This window comes from Onthophagus taurus, chromosome 1 (genome assembly GCF_036711975.1).
Source record: "Onthophagus taurus isolate NC chromosome 1, IU_Otau_3.0, whole genome shotgun sequence".
In the NCBI taxonomy this organism is placed as follows: domain Eukaryota; kingdom Metazoa; phylum Arthropoda; class Insecta; order Coleoptera; family Scarabaeidae; genus Onthophagus; species Onthophagus taurus.
The window spans coordinates 38,750,962-38,772,001 of NC_091966.1; the positions used below are offsets into that span (position 1 = coordinate 38,750,962).

General features: G+C 33.2%; 1 protein-coding gene across 2 annotated transcripts in view; it reads right to left on the reverse strand.

The window, feature by feature from the left end:
• Window positions 1–19,073, reverse strand: part of LOC111429326 (Insulin receptor substrate 53 kDa) — a 122,754-nt gene extending 103,681 nt beyond the window's left edge. For both annotated transcript variants that reach the window (XM_023065205.2, XM_023065204.2), the window contains exon 1: window positions 18,724–19,073. The gene's annotated coding sequence lies outside the window, so the exon portion shown is untranslated. The remainder of the gene's footprint in view (window positions 1–18,723) is intronic.
• Window positions 19,074–21,040: the final 1,967 nt, after the last annotated feature.

Genomic DNA, 21,040 nt, shown 5'->3' on the forward strand with positions numbered 1-21,040 from the left:
TAGAAGAAAAAACAATCTATAAAAGTCTTCTATAGTAATTATTTTTTAATGGTAGTTCTCGCCTCCGAGCTATACCAACTTTTAATAGCCCTTCATTCTCGACGAAGCCGCCGAAAATATTTTAATACACAACTTTTAATCTTCTTAAACCCATTTTCCACTGGATTACGAGAAATTTTTCATTGTGCAATTCGTGCTGCGAAGGGGGAATTTTTATTGCAAAACTTTTGAAAATTGTAAGGATTACTCTCGCGTAAATATTTCTAAGGTACTTATAAGTTCTGGTGTGAAAATATCTCCTGGTGAAAACGCTGTAAACGAGTGTCGCGTATTGATCGAGAGCGGGGTAACTATGAAAGACGTCAAATTGCCCGAATGATAGGGCAAAGAGACGTAAGAGTTTCCCATAGCGTGGACTCGTGCTAAAATAAGGGCACAAAATGGAAGCCAGGCAGCGTCGATAAAACCGCCTGGATATGCTTGAAACCCTTCCTTTTATAAAATACCGGTTTCTATCTGGGTAGGAATGTTTAATACACCCCCTTTATGTTGAGGCAACGCCAGTTTTTCACACAGACCTTCACGCCCTACCGATCGAGCGTCAATGGACAGAAAGGCACCCCGGAAAATAAAGAAGAACCTCCACCCTTACTAGTCATAAGCTCACCGATTACTCTTTTTTATTTTTTTTTTATCAGGAACGAATTTCAATTTGAGGGAAACCGTTAAAAGTATGTACACACAGCTTTTGGCTTTCTATGGACTTTTTAAACTCCAATTACTTTGAACGACCTACCCGTTAAATACATAACGCAAGGTAAGTCTGAAGTAGTTTAGTTGAGTGCCTGACTACGTTAAGTGAAAATGAACGTAATAACCATATCTCTCTGCAATTCTGCTTAATTTGTTTCTCGCAGAAAAAAATATCCGCAGAAATTTAATTTAAAAGAAAATTAATCAACTGAAGTGCATAGTATTTTCTTATAAAACTAAAATGATACTTAAAAATTTAATAAAATGAAATAGCAATTTTATTTCAAATAATTTAGTTAATATTCTTAATTAACTTCAACAATCTGTATCTCAAAGTTTAAGAGTGAATTAATTTCCAGAATTTTTCCAGAAATCCGTTTGTCAGGAATTATTAAAGTGTATCAAAAAGAAATGGTTAAAATTGCCTGTTAACTTTAATAAGTTATATCTTAAGAACCGAGAAAGTTGTTTGAAAACGGATCAATTCATTGAAATGAGGATGCTTTAATTAATAACTGGTGTAAATTTTATAACAATTTTTTCAGAAATGAATTTGTCAGGAATTATCAAAGTGTATCAAAAAGAAAAGGTTAAAATTGCTTGTTAACTTCAATAATTTATATCTTGAGAACCAAAAACGATTTTTGAAAATGAACCAATTCATTGAAAAGTAGATGCTTTAGTTAATAACTGATGAAAATTTCAAACAAATTTTTCCAGTAATCTATTTGTCACAAATTATCAAAGTATATCAAAAAGATAAGGTTAAAATTTCTTCTTAACTTGAATAATTTATATCTCAAGAACTAAGAACGATTTTTGAAACCGCACCAATTCATTGAAAAGTGGACGCTTTAATAAATAAGTGGTGAAAATTTGAAAATAATTTTCACATAAATCCGTTTATCAGGAATTATCAAAGTGTATCAAATAGACGAGGTTAAAATTTCTCGTTAACGCGAATAATTTATATCTCAAGAACCAAGAACGATTTTTGAAACAGATTAATTTATTGAAAAGTGGACGCTTTAATTAATAACTGATGATAGTTTCATAATAATTTACAGAGAAATCCATTTTTGTAGAATTATCAAAGTGTATTAAAAGAAAAAGTTAAAATTATTTATTCGCTTGAATAATTAATATCTTAAGAACCAAGAAAGATTTTTCAAAACTGACCAATTCATTGATAAGCGGACACTTTAATTAATAACTGGTAAACATTTGAAAATAATTTTCCCAAAAATCCGTTTATCAGGATTTATCCAAGTATCAAAACAAAAGGTTAAAACCCCTTATAACTTCAATAATTTATATCTCAAGGACCAAGAACGATTTCTCAAAACGGACTTGTTTATCGAAAAATGGACACCTTGATTAATAATTGATGATCATTTCATAGCAATTTTCCTACAAATCGATTTTGCAGGAATTATTGAAGTAAATAAAAAAAGGGAAATATTGGTTTTTCAATTTAAATAAATAATAATATCTTATTAAGCTAAGGTATAAATAAGTTTGAACACACAAGCCGAGCCGGCACACCTCGCAAAATCGAGAATCGAATTCGAAAAGAGAGCAACCTGGTACGAAAATGAACACTGGAATTTTGAAGACTTACGAGACTGAATGTTTGCACAAAATCTGTGCCGGAGATTCAAGTTCTGAACGTAATTTTACGACTGAGATAAAGCAGAATTACAGGAAGTAATAAGCCCATAGATAAAAGACAAGTAATGAACCACACATCTGTGTCGCATATTCAGCTAATCACTAGATAATAAAACCTGCGATACATGATCACCTCTTCAAAGATTATAGATACATAAAACGAAGACACGAACTCTGTACAACCTGAACCTTACTACAATAGACCACCAAACGCAAGCTGATCATCAATGATAAGACTCAACCTCTTAACCCGAATTTGTCAGTTTTAACTGTACTTAAGCATCTTAATATTAATATCACCTTTATCACCAAATAAACTATCCTTTTTTGTAAATAAAATACATTGAATCTTGTCAGTGGTGACCAAAAGAGCAAATCTCCACTCATAAGTGACATAAATCCTCCGTTATTTTATGGCAAACTTCCAGATGATCGCTCTATCGATCCAAGCAGGAAAACGAGATAAGGTTGGGAATCATCAGCATATTACATTACATTACATTACATAGAATACATATCGGGTAGGCGGACTAACCAATCTTGCACCGCGACCCTAAGGATCTATTGTACCCCGATAGATATCGTTATCAAATTTCACCGTGCAGTCCAATGCTCTTAACGAACATTAATACCTTGCTCGGCGAAAGGTCATTCAAATCTTTTGAGGAGATAAACTGTGACCCAAAAATCGAGAATCTGATACGGCAGGGCAGTGGCATAAAACATGCTCAACCGTCTCTGCTTCCTCCGCACATAGTCGGCATTCAACATCGTCGGCTAAACCCAACAAGTTGAGGTGTGCTTTTAATCGGCAGTGCCCAGTAAAAACACCCATTAGAACTTTTATGCTACTACGGGCAAGTCCTAAAATATTCCCGGGTTTGACAGTGGCGATGTTAATAAACACCTTAGCATGTCTCATTCCAGGAGAACTGGTCCACAGTAGGCGAAGTCTCTCTTCAGCCCACAGTCCAATCCTATATTTGGCCATCGCAAATGATACACCAACTGCTGGTTCCGGCCCCACAAACGCTTCAGCGCTGCCATCTCGTGCTAGCTTATCTGCTGCTTCATTTCCAGCAACCGCAGAGTGACCCGGGATCCAGATCAGATAGACTCTGTTATCACAACTCAGTGTGTTTAATGTTCTCTTACAATCATTAACCAGAGCCGACACCGTTTTCACGACTTGCAGCGCCTGGAGAGCGGCTTGACTGTCTGAGAAAATTCGTACTGTCATGTTCTTCACCCCTCTTTCAAGAAGGATTTTAGCACCCATGTCAATAGCAAATACTTCCGCCTGGAATACAGTACAGTACGTACCCAGGCTGTAGGCTTGCTTAATTCGAGGTGTCTGGCAGTATACTCCTGCTCCTACCCCTTCAGGCGTTTTTGATCCATCTGTGTACAAGCAAATGTCTGCCCGAACCAGAGAATTTTCATTTTCGATCCAGGACTGCCGCTCAGGCAGTACAATCTGGTATCGAGCATTAATCACTGATAGTGATACCGCCAAATCTGACGGCATTGATAGCACAGTATCAGTGCTTATAATGTCTTCCGCAGACCATTGGTAGGACATGTCGGAACAGTTTTGAGCATATTGCTTAAATCTGTAAATGGTTGTTCTAGTCACTTTCTCTATATGCAAATGCAGAGAAGATAGGCCAAGCAGAACCTCCATTGCTAGAGTTGGCGTTGTGTCTATCGCACCAGAGATTGCCAATCCAGCTACTCGTTGAATTCGTGAAAGTTTATTGATAACTGAAGTCTGTGGGACTTTCCTATACCAGGCTGCTGCTCCGTATGTCATCATAGGTCTAACCACAGTCACATAGAGCCAGTACAGTCTTTCAGGGGTAAGACCCCAATTTTTTCCACAAAGACTGCGACAAGTCCACAAGGATAGTCTAGCTTTGTGCAAAACTCCCTGCAAATGTCCATTCCATGGCAGGGTTTTGTCTAGGATTACTCCTAGATATTTGATTTCCTTTGAAAAAGGAATTTCTTCACCTTGGATAGTTGGGCGGATTAGTCCATCCAATCATCAGCATATAGATGATAAGAACAATACCTCAACTTTGTGAATAAATTGCTGGTATGGATTGTAAATAAAATAGGAGCAACGATAAATCTTTGCGGAATACTAGCAAGCAATTTAGTGGAATCAGAATACAATGACTTTCACTTTTAAAATAGATAAATCGTGATTCAAGATATGAAATGCCTTACTAAAATCAGGTAATAAAAGTATAGTAGATCTAAAGTATAGCTGTGGTAAGCAAAAAAAAAATCTTGCCCCGCCATAATTTTCTCAAACACTTTAGATAAAACTAAAACAATCAACTAGAAGAATCTTTAAATTCTTGAACTAGTTTAGTTTTAGGAACAGGAGTCAGCAGATCACATTTCCATATCTTAGGATACACCGACATGCTCATTTTTTTGGAGATAAAAAGAATACTGTCAAGCATCAAGAGTACATGGTTTGTTAGAAATTTCATAATATTTAATTTTTCGAGAATTTGATTTTTCATTCTCATTAAACCTAATTCAAAAAACAATCAAAATTGCTTATTAATAAACAAAAATAATAACTTTATTAGATTACAAAATATATTCAAAAATCTACTTTTCATTTCTAAGTTAATCTCTGGCACTTCCCCCTTGAAGAAAACTTTCGATTAGGCATTAATACAGACGAACGAACGGTGCAAATCCAATCGCTGTTTCTTCCTTTACGGGGGGGCTTAAGCTCGTTAAGCAGCTGATTGATTCCTCAGAAGGGCATTTCGATAACTCTTATCGAAAGAATTTGCCGCGATTCGAAGGAAGTTTGTGATTTCCGTTCTAAAAGACGCTTATTTTGCGGTCGTCTGAAAGGAAAACTCATTTCGTCAGCGTTTCCGCCCTAATGCCCGGGTAAAAATACGCGCGAGAAGTCCGTTTTGGTCGACGTTTGCAATCGCAATGTCCTTCGGGAATTAAGGTACAAATATTCCAATGGTAAATTTGATCGGGAAAGCTCTCAGGAGTGTTGTCCAATTCTGAACTGGTAACGGAGATGGTAAAAGGTGTAACGGCAACGGTGTAATCTTAAGGGACCCAAAGCAAAGTGCTTTGTAGAGTAAACACTGCATTTCTAGTACTATCTCAAACAAGTAATTATTTGCAACATAGTAATATATTTGAGAACGTTGACTTACACGTTTCCTTGCATTTGAAGTCTTTCACACCCTCGCGACATTCTCAAGTTTCGTCTCGTTCTTTAACTGGGTAGGTTTCGTTCTTCGTGATTTATTAACTCGCTTAAGGGCTAAACCCTAAGGAGAGGTATAGAGTGTCTCGCAATAGCGAAGACCGAAGACTATCCGGTACCACCCTTCTTTTTTATAAATCTAAGGGAGGCGGATATGGGAAATAAATAATCTTTAACTCGAATGGGGGCTCTTTAGAAACCCACCCTTCAGCACAGTATATTTTCATTTCCGCTGTCAAAACTTCGACGTTTTTCCGGTAAATTATTTTCAAAGAACTTATTTCGAATTATTAAATTTTAAAATAAAGTCGATTCGCGTAATAAAATCGATCAGCGGAACCGTTAATGTTACATAATTTAAAGTAGAACTCATTTTACGGTAATCTTCAAGGTTAAGTATTAAGTAATCTTGTATTTTTATACGTTTTCTGATTTGATTTAAAATTTAAATCGTATTTTTATTCGGTGACAAATTATAATCTGGAGGACAAATAGCTTTTCCGTTTGGCAGAAACAGGCCCGTTTAAATCACATATTTTATCATCGGCTCACAGCAAACACCACCATATATTTTGTACCCTTGAAAGAATAAAAAAATATATATCTTCCATCCCCTTGACGTGAAGTCCCCTCTAGTAGAAAGAGAGGAGCTTCGTCCGTTCTGCCATGTAATGAATCCGGAACATTTTCGGACCCCGGCGCGGTTACGTAACTCCAATTTTCTGCATGACATCGAACCGGGACACAATAGCACTTTACAGTGAAAGTAAAGTAATTTAATTCTCGATTATTTAAATGCCCGGAATGGAATGTAACAACGTTGTCGGGCGGGGAAAAGGAGAACGGCTTTGTTTGATCAAACGGGGCAACAGGTGGTTATTGGATCATCAACATTTACTCACAGAAACACTATTTCGAAGAAATAAAAAAAAGTTAAACTCTGCGTACGGATGTGTCGACATTCTTTCTAGTCTACTCTCTAATCTAAAAACAGAACGGCACAAGATCGAATCAAAACCGATGACTTGAAGTGGCGAAAGAAAGTTTATGTCTCAAACGTTAGAACCACATTCCAATTAAATCGAGAGATTATCATCGGCGATATCGATCATGTATCGACCACATACTCGTCGTCAACTTCTTATATTACGAAAGAAAAAGTCGAAGAAAGTTAATGTATGCGGTTTCGGTGAATGTTCACAAAACTTTGTAACGTTTATTTGGTGTTATTTCGAATAAATTTATTTCTTAATTAAGTGTACTGATTAAAATATAGCAAAAACATTTAAGTGTCGATGTAAATTTGTAAGTGTAAATGTATTCAGAAGGGGATTTAATTTTAGGTCAAACGGATTATTATTATTTTATTCTCTACCCGCCTACAAAATTCTTGGGTTGGGTTCGTTGTGGGATGTATTATTATTATGAGAGGACCAAACAATAGCATAAAACTTGATACTAAGCTACTCCAATATTGATGTTTAGTTATTTACCTGTATTGAAATTGCATTTTTTAGAAAATAATGTTAAACGAATAAAATAGAATAAAAGTTATACTTAAGTTCAAAACTTATTATTTCAAGAACGGATTAAAAATATCATGTACTGATTTCATGTCCATGAAAAAGTACATACTTTCCTCTACAAATCGAAAATATTTCATTAAGATATCATAAGAAATCGATTTTTCACGATTTTTTAAAGACGATGGAAAAAATTATTAACATTGTTATCCCATAAACGACAAGAGATTTTGTGAACACAACGACAAGAGAAAAGTGCGGATGTGTTCATTAAAAAGTACATACTTTCCTCTATAAGTAACGAATATTTCATCAAGATATCCTCAGAAGTCGATTTTTTATGATTTTTTAAAAACGATGCAAAAAATTATTAATTGTGAAGTTATAAAAATTGAGGTTGAGTTCAATAATTATTATTTCAAAAACGAATTGAGATTTTCAAAAGCAGTTTTCTTCATGAAAAAGAACACACTTTCCTCTCAAAATCATCAATGAAAGTATCTTAAGAATTCAATTATTCAGAATTTTTTTAATTGGTTGCAAAAGCTTGCTAACTCTATGAAGTCAAAGAATTTAGGTTGAATTCAATAATTAATATCTCATAAACTAAAAGAGATTTTCACGTATGGTTGTGCTCATGAAAAAGTACATACTTTCATTATTACATATATACAATATGAATATATAAGTACATATCTTCCTTTATAAATTGTGAATTTCATTATAATATCTTAAGAAAACATTTTTTTTGATTTTTTAAAACGGTGATAAAAAATTATAAATTTTATAATAATCATAAAAATTAGAGTTAAGCTAATAAATATTTCTTCAAAATATCTTAAGAATTCGATTTTTCACGATTTATTAAGAACGATGAAAAGAAACTGTTAAAAATTCAGGTTAAATTCAATAATTATTATCTCAAAAACTACTAGAGATTTTCAAGTGCGGTATTTTTCATAAAATACTCTAGTTATAATAAGATATATTAACAGAATAAATTAACTAAATATGTTTTTAAAATTCTCCTTCACTTATGCTAAAGTTATATTTAAAAAAAAATCTGCACCAGCTGGTTTTTCAGGTTGGTTTCACCAGTTACCAGAGGTCGAGCTTTTTAAACTTTCTTTACAAAATCAGTTTTTTGTCCTTTTCTGTACTTTCACCATTTTCATCAATAATTTCAGCTTACTTCGGATGATTAATATTTTTTAAATCGCCTGGATTTATATTTAACATAAAATCTTTGATAAGGCTTTCGTTTTGCATTCCACTTCCTATTTCCATTGTATAAACCAGCATAAAGAAAAACTACCCCCCCTATTATACAGATATAGCTCCCTCTTCCTGTAATTTTTCTTTTCCTCGTATTTTAGATCAAAACGTAAAAAAAATAGTCCAATTTTCATATTTTGTGTTTTATGCCATATCATTAGAAACTGGTGATAGATAAATATGAAATAGTTATGGATTATGATTTCTTGATGCATTAGGAATATTTTTTATCCATAACGTCTTCCTCCATCAGTTTTAGTACTTATGTTATAGTTGATCTCATTAAGAAAAATCGTCCAAATTTGACATTTTGTGATTTATGCTATATCACTAGAAACTGGTGATAGATAAATATGAAATAATTGTGGATGATGATTTCTTGATGCATTAGGAATATTTTTTATTCGTAACGTCTTTCGCCATCAGTTTTAGTACTTATGTTATAGTTGATTTTATTAAGAAAAATCGTTCAATTTTGACATGTTGTGATTTATGCTATATCACTAGAAACTGGTGATAGATAAATATGAAATAGTTATGGATTATGATTTCTTGATGTATTAGGAATATTTTTTATCCATAACGTCTTTCTCCATCAGTTTTAGTACTTAGGTTATAATTGATTTTATTAAGGAAAATCGTCTAATTTTGACATTTTGTGATTTATGCTATATCACTAGAAACTGGTGATAGATAAATATGAAATAGTTCTCGACTATGATTTCTTGATGCATTAGGAATATTTTTTATTCATAACGTCTTTCTCCATCAGTTTTAGTACTTAGGTTATAATTGATTTTATTAAGGAAAATCGTCTAATTTTGACATTTTGTGATTTATGCTATATCACTAGAAACTGGTGATAGATAAATATGAAATAGTTATGGATTATGATTTCTTGATGCATTAGGAATATTTTTTATTCATAACGTTCCTTTCCATAAATTTTAGTACTTAGGTTATAGTTGATTTTATTAAGAAAAATCGTCCAATTTAGACATTTTGTGATTTATGCTATATCACTAGAAACTGGTGATAGATAAATATGAAATAGTTATGGATTATGATTTCTTGATGCATTAGGAATATTTTTTATTCATAACGTTCCTTTCCATAAATTTTAGTACTTAGGTTATAGTTGATTTTATTAAGAAAAATCGTCCAATTTAGACATTTTGTGATTTATGCTATATCACTAGAAACTGGTGATAGATAAATATGAAATAGTTATGGATTATGATTTTTTGATGCATTAGGAATATTTTTTATTCATAACGTTTTTCTCCATCAGTTTTAGTATTTACGTTATAGTTGATATTAAGAAAAATCGCCCAATTTTGATATGTTGTAATTTATACTATATCACTAGAAACTGGTGATAGATAAATATGAAATAGTTATGGATTATGATTTCTTGATGCATTAGGAATATTTTTTATTCATAACGTTTTTCTCCATCAGTTTTAGTATTTACGTTATAGTTGATATTAAGAAAAATAGTCTAATTTTGACATTTTGTGATTTATGCTATATCACTAGAAACTAGCGATAGATAACTATGAAATAGTTATGGATTATGATTTCTTGTTGCATTAGGAACATTTTTTATTCATAACGTTTTTCTCCATCAGTTTTAGTATTTACGTTATAGTTGATATTAAGAAAAATAGTCTAATTTTGACATTTTGTGATTTATGCTATATCACTAGAAACTAGCGATAGATAACTATGAAATAGTTATGGATTATGATTTCTTGTTGCATTAGGAACATTTTTTATTCATAACGTTTTTTTCCATCAGTTTTGTTATTTACGTTATAGTTGATATTAAAAAAAATCGTCCAATTTTGACATGTTGTAATTTATACTATATCACTAAAAACTGATGATAGACAAATATGAAATAATTGTGGATTATGATTTCTTCGTGCATTAGGAATATTTTTTATCCATAACGTCTTTCTCCATCAGTTGTAGTACTTATGGTACAGTTGATCTCATTAAGAAAAATCGTCCAATTTTGGCATTTTGTGATTTATGTTTTATGTTATATGACTAAAAACTGGTGATAGATAAATATGAAATAGTTATGGATTATGATTTCTTGTTGCATTAAGAAAAATTTTTATTCATAACGTCTTTCGCCATCTGTTTTAGTGCTTATGTTATATGTAGTTGATTTTATTAAGAAAAATCGTTCAATTTTGACATGTAGTGATTTATGCTATATCACTAGAAACTAGTGATAGATAAATATGAAATAGTTATGGATTATGATTTCTTGATGCATTAGGAATATCTTTTATTAACAACGTTTCTCTCCAACAATTTTAGTACATAGGTTATAGTTGATTTTATTAAGAAATTATTGCATTTTAGGAACAGAAAGAGTAGGGGTATAGTCCAGCTATGTGAATGTTAACTACATTAAGTAGATTGTGATAAGAAGAAGTGGGATTACAGAGTACTACAGATTTACGCAGATTAGATGAAAGAGGAAGATGGTGTTAGGGTTATCTACGGTTATGGATTGAGAGAGAGTGAGGAATAGGCTAAGACCGTAAATAAAATCAAGCAGGCAAAGTTGAAGTCAATTAAGATAACTTTGGATAGTTATGTAATGATTAAGTGATGGTTTAACTAGATACTAAACCAACTTGGTAATGAGTGAGGAAGTAATGAGATTTTCTATAATTTTGAGCACTACACTGCATGTCTCATTCTTTTTATATTGAAAGCACATGTTGAATCGGTGCTGCGGCTGGAAGCGACTTCTGCCGAGTAAGGTGAAATCAGATCGTATGAGAAGCTCAAAACGAATAAGATCCATTAAAATTTCGAGGTCAAATTCTTAATATAATTATAACCCTTCTTCTTGAAGTATTTCAGATATGCAAGAAAATAAAGAAAAATATGAGGACACAAAATAAAGTACAACAAAACTAAAATAATCGCGAATAAACTGAAAATCTTATTATTTTAATTATTTTCAGTAAAAGACCTTAAATTTATAAATAAAACATGAAATGAAACTCTAGTTAAATCGATTTTTTTGAAATAAGTCCGAATGGTCGGTTAGTGCTCATTCATCTGTAAATTTATCTACCGGAGGGTTTACTAGATTTGCTTGTTTTTCTTTCAACCCAATCAGTCAAAAATTCCCGAAATTCGTGGCTTCGAAATGCTGAGCAAAAACGTAGAGCTAATTACAGGATTCCAATTTGCGAGCTCTTCATTTACCTGTTCGGTGAAATCGAGTTCGTCTGTGTGCCGTCCGTTTTGGCGCTAATTCGAATTTTCGTTTTAACTTAAAATGTTGGACCGAGGAATGCTGCTGACATTTAAATTCCCCTCGATTCAATATAAAAAAAACAACAAGCAGTGAGGCCCCCCCAACGAAGTGAAAGTCTATAACAGAGGACGGGCTCCATAGGTACTTACGCCATCAGCGTTTCACCGATTATACCGCTATTCTATATAGGTACCTTCATAAGAGAATCAGTTTAATAACTTTTTTTATAAGTTAAAGGTTTTAATCAAATTTCTATTTGTGGTTAGATTTTGCAACTGTTAATCCGTAACGCAACAACACACCTTATCTTTGTAACACCAAATCATTTTTTTCACAACATTTCTAAACCGAATTTATAGCCGACGTGAGTGTAACCATGCGCAAAGTATTTGAAAATATGGTCAACTGCGTGCAAAACGAATAGGGAGCATGGTGACAACAGTTTGCCTTATCTCTCGCGAGTAAATTAAAAGATCTTAAGAGCGGCAATTAAAACGGTTCCCCCGAGTTATCTGGTATTCAGATCGCGTTCGGATAAATACTGGCTTGGTACGATCTAAATTCCGCACGCGTTTCATTCGTATAACGCTTATATGACCATAGTAATACGACCTTAGAACGCGATCGCGACCGCACCATTAACCAAGAACGACCAAGTCTCGTTTAAAATAATCGCGGCATTAAATGCCAAAAAGAACATTGTAGGCGGTTAGGTGATAATTGGAAGTTGGCATGCAATGTTGCGTGGATAATACCCGTTTTTTGAGATTTATGTCTAATAAAAAAATCATCTATATTTCTAAATTTCTCTAACACTCATATCATTAATATTTTAATTAGTTTGCATCAATAATAGTTTTATACCGTTTATTTAAACCGTTTCGTATTAAATAATAACGTTTAACATATTACACGCGGAATAAGAACGTGGATACCGTTAGATTGGCTACTCCTTCGTTGATTAAATTTACATGAACGGTGCAATTCTAACGTTACAAGCCAAATACACACACACACACTAGGTTGCGTAACTATGTCGCATTCTCGCCGGATATTTTTTTATTCGACTCGTACACCTTAAGTTGCAAATGTCATTGGGTTCGTTGAAAGTCGAACCTGCGGCTATAGGAATGAAAACGTCGAGAAACCAACAACTTCTATGACCTTCATTCTCTCTGTATATACGTCGATTTAGAAACAATATTTATTCGTTACTCATAACCATTTTTTGCGCCAATAATATAAATCGACTCCTGTTGCGTTATCGTCATGTTGTTATTAAATTCCTATCTGTACGTTGACGTTATTATATTTGCGTTTAAAAACGTTTATACCTTTATTAAGCCGGGATGCCTCGCTCGATTTGAGTGATTAAACACAACGGAGATTATTGCAATATAAATCCTGGCCAATGGCAATAATTCCGTAACGGTTGTATAGTTAGTCGACCGAGGGTCGTTTGCACTGTTTGATCAATTTCGATTGTATATTTAGGGATTCGCGTATTTGAAACGAACAATCTGCGTTCCGTTTGCTTCTTTAATCCTTGTTATTGCTGCATTTTTATGTGAAAACCTAAATGTTCGTTGTTTATAATGGGCGTTGTGGAGCTAGATTTGGCATAATTCTAGGGATTCTAAAGTTTAACCAATACAGTATCACTAGAAATAATCTAGTAATTCCTAGCCAAATGACCATAAAGACAACATTATAACATAGAACAATGAAATCGTGAGAAAGTTACTTTATCGTGACAATATCAGAGAATTTGGAAGATTTACAAGTATTGCTTCCACACCGTCGCGTCGGCAGATTATAATGGACACGAGTAACAATAGTTGATCTTATACACAACTTTAATTATTCCACATCAGAGTGGTCTCTAATGCCATAAGGATGACTCACATTCCATTATGTACGCAGTTTACGCGACTAAGTAAAGAGTGTTAACTTGAATCAATCTTAAGCGATGTTTTAGTAATAACCACATCACACTTACTAGAAAGAAGAGCTACGTGAAAGTTCCTTTTTTTGAATTGAAGTTACCAGTATTTTGATGATAGGACAAAGCACTTATAGGCACTTTCTCTCTTCTTCTGTGGCACTATAGCGTTTGTTGGGTCTTGGGCATCCTCAATTTCCGCTTTCCTTTCCTTGTTAAGGGTAAAATTTGCTACAACTTTTGTTCTAAAAGTTTCTCTGTGTCATACTCGGAATACCGATTTTTTCCAATTCTTCTAATTTTCATATTATGGAACATTTCTCTGTATTTATGCATCTGAGAGGAATAGTCTTAGAGAGCAATGTGTTAAGGGTAAAATTTGCTACAACTTCTGTTGTATAAGTTTTTCTATAACATGCTTGGAATACTAATTTTTTCCATTAGCATTTTCTGAAACTACGAATTCTTCTAATTTTCATATTATCGAATATTACTCTACATTAATGTATCTGATGGGAAAAGTGTTATACACAGCAATGTGTTAAGGGTAAAATTTTCTACAACTTTGGTTCTAAATGTTTTTCTGTGGCATGCACGGAATACCAATTTTTTCCATTCTTATCTACTTACTTACTTACATTAGCCGTTTAACGTCTACTGCCTTTTCCCACTTTTTCTTCAACCCAACCCATCCTTATTACATGCCCTGTCCACTGCAGTCTCTGTATTTTCACGAACATTAATTTCTCTGATCTTGCTTTATTGTTGCTGTTTTGGAGTATTATCACAATACTATTTTTTTTCAAATATATAATAATTTAGTTCTTGGTTTTTCAGTAAAAGATTCTCCCAACCTAAACTCAGCAGTTTACATGATTAAGTAAAGAGTGTTAGTTTCAATCAGAACCAGCCTCTTAAGCCATGTTTTAGAAATAACCATATCACACTTACTAGAAAAAAGGGGAAACCAACCTAAATCTAGAAATATTGTTCAAAACGAAAAAACACATCTTTTTCATCTTGCTCTGATCCTCATATTTCGTGGCGCAAAAACTTTCTCTCTTCTTCTGTGGCACTATACCCCTTGTTGGCTGTTGGCCTCTTTCAATTTCCGCCTTCCTTTCCTTATTATGCTCAGAATACCGATTTTTCCAATTCTTCTAATTTTCATATTATCGAATATTTCTCTAGATTAATGCATCTGACAAGAAAAGTGTTAGAGATCAATATGTTAAGGGTAAGATTTGCTACAACTTCTGTTGTAAAAGTTTTTCTGTATGATGCTCGGAATACCGATTTTTTCCAATTCTTCTAAATTTCATATTATCGACTATTTCTCTATATTTATGCATCTGAGAGGAATAGTGTTACAGAGCAATGTGTTAAGGGTAAAATTTGCTGCAACTTCTGCTGTATAAGTTGTTCTATAACATGCTCGGAAGACCGATTTTTTCCATTAACAAATTGTGAAACTACAAATTCTTCTAATTTTCATATTATCGAATATTACTGTACATTGATGCATCTGTTGGGAAAAGTGTTATATAGAGCAATGTGTTAAGGGTAAAATTTTAAAAGTTTTTCTATAACATGCTCGGAATACCAATTTTTTCCATTCTTTTCTAGTTACTCACTTACATTAGCCGCTTAACGTCTACTGCCTCCTCCCACCTTTTCCTTTTCTATTCTTCTTAGAAGACAATCTTCAACCCAACCTAACCCATCCTTATTACATGCCCTGTCCATTGCAGTCTCTATATTTTCACGAACATTAATTTCTCTGTTCTTGCTTTACTGTTGCTGTCTTGGAGTATTATCACAATACAGTATTTTTCTCAAATATGTAGATGTCAATAATTTAGTAGTATCTTTATCGTTTAAACTTGAGACCACCTTGTTCCTGATTTTTCAGTAAAAGATTCTCCCAACCTAAACTAAACAACAACCCCTTTGAATCACCAAAGTCTTAGGAAGTTATCTTTTTTAAGAGTTGAAAGTGTATCATTCAAGGCCACATCTCCTTCCTCTGACAAGCTAGAGACGATAACATTTCAAGATCTGAAATCAATAACATTTTGCTTGATAATGTCATCAACAATATCATCGTGATGTTGTGTTACGTCACTCTACACTGAATTGATCTTTTCTATGATAAACAGTATAGTGATACACGTCTAAATTTGCATCGATCTCTAGCAGTCTAAAATAGGAATTGTTCACTTTATCAACTTCGCCAATAGCACAGCTTCATATAGCTCCAGACGTAGAAAGGAATCTTTCGTGATACACTTGACTTATTTCACTTTCGTATTGACTATAGGGGCAAATAAAACAATGAGCCAAAAATCCAACAATCCTCTTTGGGTCTAATGATGGCTTGTTTAATGATTTAGTATGCCAATCTAAATTCTTAGAACATTCATAAATGTAGAGTTATAATGCGTCAAAATGACTAATCTCTTTCCTTGGCTAACTGCACTACCAAGAATCTTCTTGTTCTTCCATTCGAGATCCAATGGTATTATCACCTCTTAGAAAACCGTTATCTGAGCACGCTAATATAACCGAATACCTTGTCCATTACCCTTTGCATGTTGCTCAATCTACGATATAAAAGACGCCTCATGAAAGGACGACGATAACATCGTTTGATGAGTTATCAATGCTCATGAACACACAAGTACAAGTATTAGATGATTGTTGTCGATTCGTGACCATATTTATAACTGGTTTTTGATGGTATACATCTCGCGGAGGACTTCAGAACAATGATTCATGGGATACAAGGATTACCATGAAAGCAACGGTTGAAGATAAAATCTCTCAAATGAGAGAAGCTGCTCGATGACGAATATAAAAAAAATAGAAAGGACTTGAAAAATACATAATGCAATAAATGTATGATGCAGTTCAGTAGAAATTCAAGGAAAAAGTGCGGAGTTATTCATGGCCAGATACTAAGTTTGTGGGAATTACAAATAAAGGTGGTCATTGATTCTCATAATTATCTTATTTGTAATTCACAACAACTGTAGTTTTTACATTTCAAACACAGAACTACTAAAAATCGGTGAACAAAGAATTCTAATTTGATTAAACAGAGAGATAAATGAGTTGGATTTGTTTTGAGTTGAACTCTACTCATATCGATTTCTTCACCATTGAGGAAGAGTTGTGCGATTTCCATGTAAAGCTCTCAGTCATAAGAATTATGTATTGGAACTAAATCTAATAACAAAGCGTTCTTAGAGAAGATAGAAGAAGATAGGTTGCTGATTGTTAATGTTGGTATATCTCTGAGATATCAAGGATTTTGAAGCAAATTTAATCAATTTCAACTCACCAAAACTATTTTATTTATGTTATTTATGATATATAAGATTAAGAATAATCGATAATTAATCATTAAAGCTTAATGAATAATCAAAAGTGACTTAAAGAATTATTTAACAAATAATTTAAAACGTTTTATTATTACAATCGGTGAGTGTTACATCAAGGTTAAGTTGTTTTCCGCACATTCATTAGACTTGTTAGCGATTAGACTATCTACCTGCATTGTCTTGGTAGACTAACCCGAGTTATATTTTTTTTATTTAAGACACAACAATTCCTTTCATTCACCTAAGTAGAACAGTTACGGTAGACCTTGTAGATTAGTGAGGCCGACGTAGAATTTGGGCGTGTATCAGCCATTTACATTTGATCCAGCCTAATAATTATCCGGTACAATTGAAGCAAACCAACAAAAACTACCGTTACGCGTAATTTTTCGATCTTATTCCATCGTTTTATCCGCCTTTCTTCAAGCATTCACCGAAGTCATCGATTTTAATTAGAGATTCTAGATTTTCTACGTAAAGGTGGCATTCAAGGACGATTTAAACACGACGTCCTCCGAAAGTAACAAGAGAAAATGAGAGTGAGAAAAAAAAATTAAAAGTGTACTCCTGAAGCACAAGGCCAATGTCAATTCGCACGGTTGGTGCGGTCTTTTGAGTCCGTCTTGGTCGGTTTGCATTGTTCTAATTGCTATGGGAGGAAAAGGCAACATCCTCTTCGATGAGTTCATTAGGTTTTCAATGCGCGTCGCGGAATAATTAATTTGAGTTAAAAAGAGAAGTATGAAGAGTTATTACTTCCTTTGGGCAAATCGAGAGGTAAATTCATTGGATAAGGTAACTACGACGATGCTAATGAAAGATAAAAACAGGTTAAAACGTTTTGACATTGAATCCGAAGAAGGAGAAATAAAGGTGGAGTTATTGAGTCATATTAAAATTAAAATTATGAGTTATAACGGAAAAAATGATTTTTTGTTGTGTTTATGGTTTATTTAGAGTTTGAGAAACGAACAATTTCATGTTGTTGGACCACGCGTGCGAACGCATTTTGTCCTAGTTGGAGCTAATATAAAGCAGATTATCCTCGTTTCGCGGTTCAGGATGAACTCATACATAATGTAGCTCACGTTTACTCACGGCACACGTAACTCCGTAATTACACAGTCTATTAATTATACGGATCGGGATTACATAAATATGGGTGTAAGGCGTGAACCGTTTGTTCGTTTCCAATAATGGTATTGTTTACTGGGAAAATATGATTATCATTTTAATGGGTTAATTCTACAAAAAAATTGATTTAAAAACATTCTTTTCTTATTGAATGTGATTGGAATTTAAGATGATATTTATTTTAAAACTTGTCACGAAAACTTTCGATTGAAATTTAAATCTTTTTGTTAACCTTTCCAAAATATTAAGTATTTATAATAAAATGGGTTGGAAGAAAATAGTATTTGGGATAATTTGAGGATTAATCATTACGTGTAATTAAATTGTAATTATTTTAAGTTAATTTAACTTTAATTATAAATGAATTGAATTCAAAGGTTTTCAATTTAACGATTATTTCAACCTCAAATACGTAAGTAACACTAAATTATTTTATAATCACCTCATCCATTAAAATTTTATTAAAGAATCGAAAAATCACTTTGACATACCGGAAAGCGAAGATCCTCCTTCTTACTTCCGCTTGTCTCGTTCCTTTTCGGTTGCAAAAAAGTTCGTGCAAAGCACGATATCTTGTAGTGTCACTTTTTAGTATTATGTTTTGACCGCGAACCAAAAAAGTTTTCAGATTTCAGGTTTCACTCGATGTCTTGGGAGATGAATAGAACGGAGGCGCCTGGTGCAGCGACGTTCCGGTTCGAACGAGTTTGGGATGGCGCGCGCGGCGGCACTGGCTACGATGTTGGTATAACTTGCGATAGTCGCGGTAGTCGCCGAAGCACTGAATCGCGCGCCACTCGATCCGCGAGTACTTTCTAATAGCACCTTCGCTCGCGCCCGCTGCCGTCACACCGCACCGTCGCCGTACCTCTTTCGCGAAAGAAATCGCAAATCGAAGAGAGGTCATTTTTTAAACTAAAACTAGAAATAACATTATCACTAGAACTAGAACTAACACTAAACCTAGAAACTTTCCGGTTAAGCCATGCGTTTTTTGAAAAAATGTTTAACGTTTCGGATACCATGTTGAAACCTTCTTCAGAAACAAGTCCGAAGTGTTTCTGAAGAAGGTTGCAACATGACATTGGAAACGTTAAACATTTTTTCAAAAAACGCACGGTTTAACCCGAAAGTTTGGAGCTCTAGGTCTAGTGTTAGTTCTAGTGATAGTGCTAGTGTTAGTTCTAGTTTTAGTTTAACTAACACCGGCCCACAGAAGCGAATTAGTTAAAAATCTTGGCCAAAAAGATATTTTTGTCAATTTTTTTACTTCAAAATTGGTGGAAATTAAAAAATATCTAGGGTAAAATGCCAGTAATTGACCGTTGGTCAGTGTTTGACCGTTTTTGTAAAAAAATGTAGAAAATAAGGATCCAAGGAATATCTAAAAAAATATAAATATATCCATAAATAGCCACCAGTCTCCTCTCCACTCCCTAGTACACAAAAAGTCCACGGCCATACCGTTCTTGAGTTTTTGTTGTTTAATTTCGCGCTAACTGCCGGCCTATTCGCATCGTCCTAAAAAGCGTAATTTTTATGTTTAGAAATTCGCCCAAACATTGGAGTACTATTCAGCCGTACTTGCATGTATGATGTTTGTTTAGTTTACCAGTGATCTAATAATGTTTTCTATTGGTTATATTAAAAAAAATACCGCTTTAATTAATTGTTTGTTGAAACAAAGCCGGTCAATGACTGGTAGTTCTAAATTTAATTAAAAATTAGTGTTTGACCAATCGGTCAAATACTAGACGAATTGGTTGTTTTATAATCTCACAAGGATTTTATTTGATTAATAAAATGGAAAAATGTGTAATACCTGTTTTTAAAACTTATATCTTCCCGTTTAAGTTGTTTAGTATTTGACCAAAACTTTTATACTTTAAAAGTGAGATACAATCAGTTTAAATATGCGGTCAATTACTGGTTCCTCTTTTGGTCATTTATAGGACACAAACACTCAAAACTGAGTTTTTTAACCGATTTTAAATTTTATAAATATTTAAACGTAATATAATACGTTGAATATAATATAAGTGTAAATGTTTGATTCTTTTCTATTTTTTTAAACCTTTTTTATAACAATAAAAGTAATTGACCGTACTTAAGCAGTAATGAGTCTATAAAATTACAAGGATAAAAGGTTGGTGAAACGCTGACTCTCATAGTGGTCAATTATAAAAAATGGAAAATCTATATGGAAAATTTAACAAATATGAATCAGGTTAACATTTCTTCAATACCAATATGACAACTAAGCCTAAGATTAAAAATAGTGAAGAAGATCTTCAAAAGACTCTCGATGTAAGAAGTAGGGGTTTATCTTATGAAAAAGCAGCCAAGATGTTTAATGTTCCAAAGTAAAATCTTATTTATAAAGAAAACGGAAAACACCAGTGCAGAGGAAAATCGGCCCAAAAGCATTTTTAAATTCTGATGAAGAAAAACTACTGGTTGAATGGTTGTTTCATTTAGCAGATAGGGGTTTTCATGTTTCAAAAATCAAGTTGGAAAACACAAAATTTGGATGAAAAGTTATGTCAAGAGCATTATGCTCCTGTTTTAAAAGATGTTCTTAAAGAGTCAAAAAATATAAACATTTTTTTGTGAACAAAATAGTATGAAAAAATAATGAAAATGAATATTATATTAAGAATCGGTCAAACATTGACGAATTTAAGGTCAAAGACTAGATATGATTGGTCAAGTAATGTAATCAAAGTGGTCAAACACTAAATGCGAAATACTGGTTTCCTTTTTAATTTAAAAAAAATATTACTTCATGATGTTATATTTTATATGTAG